At 40.9% G+C, this 9522-nt stretch overlaps 1 protein-coding gene across 1 annotated transcript in view; it reads right to left on the bottom strand.

The window, feature by feature from the left end:
• Positions 1-9522, bottom strand: part of LOC123958341 (histone-lysine N-methyltransferase 2B-like) — a 49270-nt gene that overhangs the window by 4993 nt on the left and 34755 nt on the right. The window lies entirely within an intron of this gene.

Genomic DNA, 9522 nt, shown 5'->3' with positions numbered 1-9522 from the left:
GGGGGGGGGGGGGGGGGGGGGGGGGGGGGTGCTTTTTTGTTTCCTTGTTTAGCCACCATTGCACTGTTTTGTATAAACTAAACATGAGACAACACCAAGCTGATGCCATTACACCACTACTTTGAGAGATATTTCCCTGATAATAAAATATGTTTTAAACCTCAGTCATACTGTTTAATTTATGACGCTGCTGTTTTATCCACTGTCTTTTACGCCATAAAAGGAGCTTAAAGGGACAAACGTGCATCACCACAGACTTGCTCTTGCTGTCGTCCACATGTAAATATTAATTTTGCAAGCTAACTACAACATCAGCAGTTGTCACGGGCTGTGAAACGGAAAAAAATGCTTTTCTCGAAGCAAGGGCTCTTAATTTTTAAAGGACAGGAGCACACAAGGGCTTTTTATGCTCAGCGCTGCAGCGACGTCGTTGTGAGTGTTATATTGGAGTGTGGGAAGGAAAGGCAAAGTACATTTGCTCAGAAACAACTGTTTTTAAACTAGCTGAATAGCTAACTAACGATATAACACGCTCTTGCAAAAGAGAAGTAGAGGTAGAGAAAATGCAAAGACTGTACTCTTCTTCTCGTGTTAGCTACAGGTTAGCCTTTAGCTACTCTTTTTCGCTAACTTTAGTTTAGATAGGTAACTTTCTTTTGCCTTAAGCCGAGGTAGGAGAACAATTTTAATTAAGAATTATTTGAGTTAGCTTAAGGATCAAACATATATTAGAGAAATATTGTTAATCATACTTGGTGCCAAATATTACTCAAAATGTTTCCTGTATATCATGGCCTCCAGGTTAGCTTAGATCAGGACTGCTCTAAGTACTCTTTTTTGCATAGGATTTCCTGCAGTATACTGACTCAGCAGTAGTAACCATGTAGCTCAGCACACCAGAGGCCCCTTGGACACTGAGGGTCTGTTAGGGGTCAGAGTTCAGAACCCGCATCCATGAGCCATGTCAACATTGCCCTTTCAAACCATGCATGCCATATCCATCCGCTTCCAGTGCTTACATTTGCTATCAAGTCTCAAATGGCACCCTAATCTCTATACTGCGTACGGATACTGAACTGCTACATTTAAGACGCCTTACAAGGGTGTGTGGCCCTGAAAGCCTGTGCTGTGTTTAATGATGTTTACTCCAATAGAGCACAGGGTGCTTTTTGAGACTAGACCTCTGTCTAACTCTTCTTACCACCATACAGCTTTGATACTCTGATATCAACAACAAATAATTGTATTACTAGTAAAAAGATTATTCTACTCTAAAGGTGCCACTGTGCAGAGGATGACAAACTCTGTCACATATTATAGTTATTAATATATTCACTGGGGGTGATGGGGGTATTGATCGAAGGGAGCAGAGTTGGGAAGAAAGGGTCATAGTCTTTGTAATATTATATTCTAGTTTCATTTTCTACTTTGATGTGGTTTGTGAGTTTGTGTTGTTTTGATCACATTTGAAGCCTCTTGACAGGAGGAGAGGAAGCGACAGTGGAGCGCTCGGACAAACTCTTGTGGACATTAACCTCACCTCACTGGTGCAAGAGGTCACTTTACAGTTCGTCAGCGGGACACTCACCACTGAAAGTGCAATACACACACACACACACACACACACACACATTCAGAGTTAGCTTAATATACTTTTGAGGATTTATTGACCCAATGCACAACAGGCAAAAGTTCTGTCTCCTAATTACAGGGGTTGAATGCGGAAAATAATACAATCCAATACAGCAGTCTATAAAAAATGTTTTATGAAGCTGGAAAGTATCAGTTGTGTCTGTTAAGACTGACAGGGGGCAAAATAATTGGAACAGTTTACAATGTACGGCACTATATTACAATTCAACCACAGCCTCAAAAATACTGTAGATTTGAACCACAGCCTCCCTCACAGCGGCACCAAAAAAATTTACATTATAGACTTCCCAGAGGAAATGTTGTTTAACTGCCATTATGGATTCTATTACAATGTACAGGGGTTGCTTTTGCTGTGTATTCCTGTGTATTCTCTAACACTTTTCTCTAAGTCAGCATTTTTAACTACCAGGATATCTTGATCACCTCAATTAAATAATAAAGTATAACGGCAAATTAGAAAAGTATCTAAAATAATGCACCTTAACAGGGACACTGTTACATCTGGCCTCCTTCCTTTTCCCTGTGGCTCCAGGAACAAGTCCTCTGTCCTGGTCATCTGTGGGCACATTGAAATTAAAGCTAGGAGGAACACATTAAGGCGATTTGAAAAAATGCCTTTTTTCACGGATCCATATTGTGATGAACTAATATCACAGAAGAGATTTCTCTTAAAATAAAAACTATAATAATTTTGAAAATTAAGATATTGATCTGATCAAATCCTTACTATAAAAAAAGAGTGACAAGTGCCCTTATTTTAGATTTCAGGGTTTTTTTAGCAAACGTGTGGGAAATAGGTCCTCATAAGTATAGATATCCAAGAACACAACACATACACAACACTCATTAATGGTCACAAACATATACACAAATATGCACAGACTCCTACACACACTCACACGGCACACACTCACGGCTTCAGCTTTGCCCAGTGCGGTGTGGGGATAAGTGCGTCCTGTTAAAAGAAAAATCACTGTGTCATGTTTGGGAAAAATCATTATAAGTGTTTCTTTGGGAAAAAAACAACAAACTGTTTCTGTCGCTGATGTGTCGCTCTTCTATGGAACTTCAAGTATACTGAGCCAGCTAATCAATCACGGAGGACCAGAGGTATTTTTTTGAGAAATGTGAATTTAATGGAACAGCTCTGAGACAAACACATGTTATAAGAACTCTACACTTTGCAGTCGCTACCAAAACACAGACACACACACATACACTTACATATCACATTTACAAGGTTACTGTGTGAGGAGGGCTTAGGGGTGGAGTTATGTGCCTGCATGTTTGTTCATGTGTGTGTGTGTGTGTGTGTGTGTGTGTGTGTGTGTGTGTGTGTGCGTGTGAGTGCAGCTAGCCTCTCCTCACCCATGCACCCAGTGCCTGCCTGTCCTGCCTTCAGACAGCTCCCAGATCAGCCATGGGGCTTCCAGTATAACCTCCTCTGCATTCCCACGACCTTTAACGGTCGCACTGGGATCAGTTTTAGAGCTAACTGCCCCGATCATTCCTCAGCAGACGCAGCCATACAAGATGCAAAGACTGTTTTGTAGTCAGTGGTTTTCGGGTGAAAAAATTTAGTAAGGAGTTTATGTTAAAAGGCTAAGAGGGGAGTCATTTTTTATTTTAAATGTCTGACTGGACTGTTGGTCTTTTATTTTGACACACCTGCTGTACAGATCTGACTGTCTGTGTGGCTGATTTAGGATCAGCAGAGGGGGCTTAACAGGATAGACAATAGTCTATTGAATCCCTAATGACAGCTGGTCTTGAATCAGCACCACGTGGTGTCGCCTGCTGTCTCTCATTCTCAATCTTCCAAAAATCTTCCAAAATATGGGGAAATCTACTAACACTGTCTGCAAGATTGGCTTTTAAACTATTGTGTTGTTGAGCATTTCTCAGTAGGAGCTTTTACCTGATGAGAGAGGTCGTCCCACTTTTACTGTCAATTAGATTTAGAGTGTCTGTCGTTATTGTGGACAGTATACAGCAAGACTGTGGACAGTTCCCTAGACAGAATCTATATTTAAAATAGCAGCCATGATTTTAAGAATTATTCTGGCCTTGTTGCGTATTAAGCCCTTCTTCCAGACGACCCTCTTCCTTAATAATTTCCTTTAGTCCTTTAGCTAGAGAGATTTCGTACTTGTCTTGTATTTTAGAAATTATTTTGACAGGAAGTACAGAGCAATTAAAATATGCATTTTACGGTTTTGCCTCAAGCCCCACATTCACACAGTGTTGTTTACATGCAGAACGTATCCAAGGCTGGCATGGTTGACTGGCCAAGGATGAAAGGCCCAAAATGGCAGGCTCTTTCTTGAATAAATTCCTTATGAGCAGTAGCAACAGTCCATGGTAAAGGATTCACCTTCTTGAACAAATGTTTTGGAAGTGAAATCTTAACCAAAAACATCATGAGATTCTACTGGCGACCTGTCCAGGGTGTACCCCGCCTTTCGCCCAATGTCAGCTGGGATTGGCTCGAGCCCCCGCGACCCTGTACGCAGGATAAGCGGTTGACGATGGACGGATGGATGGATCATGAGATTCTTGTTGAGAGCCATTTTTACTGTTATTCAATACAGAGTCCATTCAATTTTCAAAACCAGTTGCTACAGTACACATGTGATAAACTTCTATTGGCGTCAAACTCATCTGAGAAAGCCATGCCTCAAAGAGACTGAATTGGTAGAGTCAGGCTACCAGGCATACAGACCAGCGAAATCAACACATCAATCACAACGTTGGTATTATTACAGAGTGCCGAGACAGTAGGGTTTTAAGCTAGCCGCATGGCTCTATGGCAATGTTGGTCGGTCACTTTGGTCCAGACTGAAATATCTCAACACCTACTAGATGGATGGCCATGCAATTTGATATTCACATCTCCCTCTGGATGAACTGTAATAACTTTGGTGACCCCTTAACTTTTCATCTCAGCCTCACCATCAGGTCAAAATCTCAATTTGTCCAATACTTCAGTTTGTCACCAAATCCCTGCAAAACGATTGACATTCACATCAGCCTCAGATGTACTTTGTGTTTAGTGCTAATTAGCAAATGTTAGCATGCTAACATGATAAACTGCTAAACATCATTATGTTAGCATTGGCTAGACTTTTGGTCTTGTTATTTAAAGTACAATACAAAATAATCAAACCAGTTTTAAGTGGTAAATGGTTGTTACCTGACTTTGGCCATTTCAAACTGACCTGAGGACTGTTAGAAAATAAATGCAAGAACACAAACTCAGGAGAAGAGATGGAGAAGTTCTATACATTTTAACGTGCATACTGGACTTCATGTATTTCTTAGCTAATTCATGACAAAGAGGAAGCAGTCCCTTCAGAGGAACACCACAAAAATGTGTAAAAGATCAAAAATATCAGTAAAGTGAGGTTCAGTATTTTATTCTTATTGTGATTATTATATGTGTAGCAACTTTTTTCAGGGGGTGTATCTTGCATGTGTTGTAGCATTTTCTTTTGAGGTGAAACTATTCAGTTGGAGGTGAGGAGTAAATAACAACCAGCCTTTGGTGAAAGAGAAAAGCAAAAGCCTAAAGACAAATGTGCAACTGTAACATGAAGTAGCATTAGCAAATCCCCCCCCCCCCCCAATAAAAATTGTGGGTCTTAATTTTAAAGCACATAAAGGCGTGTTGATGGGTAATGTGTTTAAAGGTAGAAGATGGTCAACTGTTTTGAAATCTGTGTCAATGGGCAGCTTTTTATCTTGCTCCATACACCTGAGCCCTGTCATGAAATACTTAGTCCTCAACACATACACACACACACACACACACACACACACACACGCATGCAGAAACATGCTGGCACTCACATTTGTCTTTCTATACACAGGCACACTGACTGTATAACTCTCGCAGCTCACACACACATACAGACACACACACACTCACACACATACCAGCTGCCAGCCAGTTTCACTGTATACTTTATAATGTAAACCTCCAACCAACAGCGGTCTGACACGGACACATGCTGTGAATAAAAGCACACTTTTACTTACATGATATAAATATGATTACCTATATCTAGAGAGAAAGAATATTATATACAGTATAATAATTAGAAAATAAAGAGTCACCTTTTCAAAGTGCCTGTGGAGAGTTCATTTTGTTTTTGAATATGAGTATGTGAATGTATGTGTGTGATCTGCTCTTACATCCTGCACACACACACACAGATAACCCCACAGTTTGGTGGTCCTTTCTTTAAACAAATTAACACTATCTAATCTTTGTCAGAAATCTCACCACACACCAGCACAAAGCTGTACAATATTGATGAGAAGTGCGCAAACTCCTCCCCAAACCTGCGCACACGTACAGACACTAGATGCGTATCAGCTGTGCTGTGTCAACCGTTCTGAATTAGCTGTCCGATAGATAAGTCCTCTGCTTACCTCACAGCCAGCACACAGATGTCTGAATGACGGAAAGAGAGAAAGAGGGAGGGTGGAAAATGAGAGTCAAGGGGGGATATGGGAAGGAGAGAGGGATAAGTTAATGAGGACGCTGGAGAATGTGCCAGATTTCAGGTGCTGGAAGGCGATAAAGAGAGGGAAGCATGCAGAGGACTGGTACATGTGTGTGGGGAGTGTGCATCTAAATAGAAATTAAAACGTGTGTTTATGGTTGAAGTATAATTCTTGCCTGAGTATAGGTTGCGCCCCATCTATATATTTGTCAATTTTTCTGATCTAATTGTGATTGAAAATTATGCATCTGACGGCATTGCCGCATCCCTGGGAGAGTGCTGCATCATTCATGTACAGTATTTATCTGTGGGTCACATCAGGTAGTCTCCATCTGTTCACGGAGAGCGCTGCAGAAGGCGCTGATCAAATGATTTTGAGCAATTACTGGTTCATTGGCACTGGGTTACAGAGCCTTCAGTGGCCATCATCTAAAGCAGTAGTTCCCAAACCAGGGGTCACAAGATGAATCTAATGGATTGGAAGCTGATAAGAAAATAATATTGATATTAATATTAATAAAATAAAATATATATAATGTATTAAACAATCTGAACTACTACTCACACTTATATACACTTATATACATGCAACTTGATGTCACCGATGAGGATTTACAGGAGACTACCGTGTTTTAAGAGGTCACAAACAAAAGGGAAAAAAAGGTTTTGAACCAGCGATCTAAAGCTCAAGCTGGACAACACTGAGTTAGTATTGCTTCTAGGTATGGGATGCCTGGATCAAGACCTGTTCATCACGTTGGACGTCAAAATGCTTTGACGTCTGCTTGGACAGTGAGTAACATGGGTGTGACCCTGGGCAAACATTACAGCAGTAGCTTGCTCCTGCAGATTTCAACAACATCAGGTGGATTCGCCCTGAAGGTCTGCCACAAGTCCAGTTCAAAACACTGGTGCTAGTCTACAGGGCGGTGAAAGGTATGCCAGTTTTTCAGAGGTGAGAAAGTCGCTAAAGCTCCCTTTTTTCATTTTTCACAGTTACTTCTGTCACTTTTCATTGTACAAACAAGTGCAACACTATGGATACCTTAAGAATAGACAACAGATCTCAATTTTTAAACAACACAACATCTCTATGTAGGGGAAGACACTCGAAAGTCAGGCTTTAAAGGCTATAAATACTGGGTTATCACCACACCGACATGGTTGGGTGACACCGTGAGGGCAATCACACATCCAAATCAAAAAGTTCTAATGTCATACAATTTGATATTTGCTGTATTTCTGAATTTGGTGTGATTTTACTTTGTGCTTAAATGTTGCCATTTGTATGTTATCAGAAAATAATGAAACAGCAAGACCATAAGAGTATGTAATGGGAGCATGGAGGATTCAGTGGAGAGCTCAGATTCACCTAATGAATATTCATAACGGTGACGTCACCGATGGAGCTCGTCGTCATAGAGATTAGAGTGGATGACGGGATTATGGGACAGTCTCCGCCACACTGGGATCGGCTGCCACTCTGCTTTTGTTCCTCTTAACTGCCTTTATATTTGCCATTTTGTCACTCAATCTCTCCTGCCGCTCATCTTCTCTGTTTTTTTACCTTCTCCATGATCCTCTTACCCATTTTCCCCTCCGCCACATTTTTTGAAAGTTTTGAAACCCCACCCTCCCATCGAGCAGTATGGTACTGTAGTAATTGCTTTCTTCAGCTCCACTGGCCCAATAAGAGACAATGGGCCCTTATGTTAATAGCCCATAAAAGACACTGAGCAATTCCCAGCAGGAATCCCACACCACATAATTTTATAGTGCTGTACCAGACAGTAATGTTTTACCTCTATGTGTTCTAAAAATAAAACATGAAGTTGTGCAGAAGAATATTTGTTATTAATACTGCGGATTATTGCAGTGAGTTACTGTAATAGTTTATTTTGACAAAATGTCAAAATCTATCTATCTATCTATCTATCTATCTTGTGCATGTGTGTAAATCTGCAAGCACCTGCTCTATACAAAGCCACATGGCATTGGTTTGTTTTGGTTTGGTTGTGCCCAATCCACCAATGTGTGTGTGTGTGTGTGTGTGTGTGTGTGTGCGTGTGTGTGTCGCCATTCACGAGAGAAATGCAGCAAACACCTTGATGTCTGCGTGCATGCTTTGTAGAGCGTTTGGCTGCACATTGATGAAAGCTATGTTTGTCCATGTGCATTCCCTTGTGTGTGTATGTGCATGTGTTTTATAACATCTGTCAGTGTGTAGTGTACCTTAACATGAAACACTGTGTATAGTTCATTATCTGCACAAATCAAATTTACTACCCTCCATTTTATGTAGCTTGCTTCTATGTGAAAGTTGCTCAGGCAATCTGTCTTCTTAGCATCTTCATAACTGTTCCTACACGGCTCACAGTACGCATAATATCTTATATTATATCATATTATTAGTGTTTTAGTCAAGACCGCCCAAATCGAGACCAAATCAAGACCAAGACCAGAGTTTATCAAGACCGAGACAAGACCAAAACTTTTAGGGGCTGAGACCAAGTCAAGACCAAGACCAAGGGAGGACGAGACCTAGTCGTTACGGTAACAACACATTTTTATTTAGGGTTATTGGTTGCATTTGAATCAATACGTTTTACATCCAATCAAAGTTAGGATATTAACAAATAAATCAGACAATGTAAAAGCAATTTATTGATATTCCCAAAGTTATGGTCTTCACTGGTCTTGAAATAAAATCCAGAGTCCTCAATGTCAATGAGACCGAGACAAGACCGAGTCCATATGCGGCCGAGTCCGAGACGAGACCAAGACCATCAAAAAGAGGTCTTAAGACCGGTCTCGAAACCAAGACGAACACTACATATTATACACATATTAAAGGGCATCTTGGGGTACAAACTTTAATTTGAAACACCCCCTTAAAATCCCATCCCACACGTGCTGATGTTTAGCAGGTATAATGTTAATGTTCACCATCTTAGGCGGCTGTGGCTCAGGAGATAGAGCGGGTTGGCCGTTAATCGAAAGGTTGGCAGTTCAATCACCAAAGTGATTACAGTTCAACCTGAAGCATGTAACAACTTTCATGGTGGCGCTAAAGACAGGGTCAGTGGATTCATGATCCATGAATATCTGTACCAAAGGCTGTGCCAATCTATCCAGTAGGTGGATCAGCTGACCATCTGACACTGAGATCTCTTGAACATGTCTAAAAATCCACCAAAATGCTTGCCATTTTGCACCCACAAAGCCATCAAATCCGTGCGAGACTGGGATGACAATCGCCTCAAAAGTTGAGTTTTTGAGGACAAGAGACACTTCTGCTCTCTGAGAAGGGCAAACTGAATGAAGAGCACTCTGAACTATTCTCACTGACAAAGAGAGCAAT

This window comes from Micropterus dolomieu, linkage group LG02 (genome assembly GCF_021292245.1).
Source record: "Micropterus dolomieu isolate WLL.071019.BEF.003 ecotype Adirondacks linkage group LG02, ASM2129224v1, whole genome shotgun sequence".
NCBI classification, from domain to species: Eukaryota; Metazoa; Chordata; class Actinopteri; order Centrarchiformes; family Centrarchidae; genus Micropterus; species Micropterus dolomieu.
This window is presented reverse-complemented; position numbering and strand designations above follow the sequence as displayed.